We start from the raw sequence: 964 nt of genomic DNA, 5'->3' as shown, positions 1-964 counted from the left end.
GACAACAACAAGAAATGTATCGGTACTATTTATATTTGAAAACTCCCCATCGTTACATGAGGTTATGAATACAACATATTTACAGTAAGTGATCCAAATAACAAAAACTTTTATTCAGAGAGGTCATGATAAAAAGTGTGTGCTTCTGTGGACGGGAAGCAACACTTGGGTAAAAGTTTTCAATCACAATTAGTTCCATTCTGTTTCAAGATACTGTTTCATAGACTTCAAAACAAAAAAAAACTGGGCTATACAAAATCTGCTGCACATACCAACTAGAAAAACTGATTCATGGCTCACTACAGAGCTGCTAAGGGAGGAAGGTGAACCAACATAAAAAAGCCACGTGTAAATAAAATAATTCCTCAATCTTGCGCATTGTCATCTTTGTCTTGTCTTAGGGCAACTGCTTTGGGATTATATTGTTACACAATTAAGAGAAAAGGCCATCTTTGTTTTCCAAGACAGAATGAAAAGCAAATTATTTCAGTTTTATCTGGGGAGGAAGAATCTAGTCTTTCCCCCTCTTCACAAAGCAACAAAGGGGTTTTTAAAGCTCCTAATTTATTTTCCTTTCCATAGAGTGAGAAAGCCTAAGGCCGTACTTAGGCACGTATAATGTAAGTACAGCTGCGGCATTTCTTACTCAAGCAATTCTTGGCTCTAACACCCTCAATTTTTCCGTATATAGGAGGAGATAAAAAAATAAATTAAATCCTTTTATTTATGCTAACAAAACCGAGATTAAATTTGCTGTAACGCTGCTAGTGAATGCTCCAATGGTGTTAGAATACTTATATTTAAAGCATTCCAAGCTTTGGAAGAGAGACAAAAAACACTCAAAAGCACTGAAAGGAAAACAATAAGGGAGACTTGCAAGATGAAGAAGGCAATGTGTGCTCAATTTAAAGTATATGAGAGGAACTTTACTTTTACAGTTGTTATATCCCCATGACCTGATGCA

Source organism: Antrostomus carolinensis, unplaced genomic scaffold (assembly GCF_000700745.2).
Source record: "Antrostomus carolinensis isolate BGI_N321 unplaced genomic scaffold, ASM70074v2 scaffold5566, whole genome shotgun sequence".
Taxonomy (NCBI): Eukaryota; Metazoa; Chordata; class Aves; order Caprimulgiformes; family Caprimulgidae; genus Antrostomus; species Antrostomus carolinensis.
Note: the sequence above shows the minus strand (reverse complement) of the source record.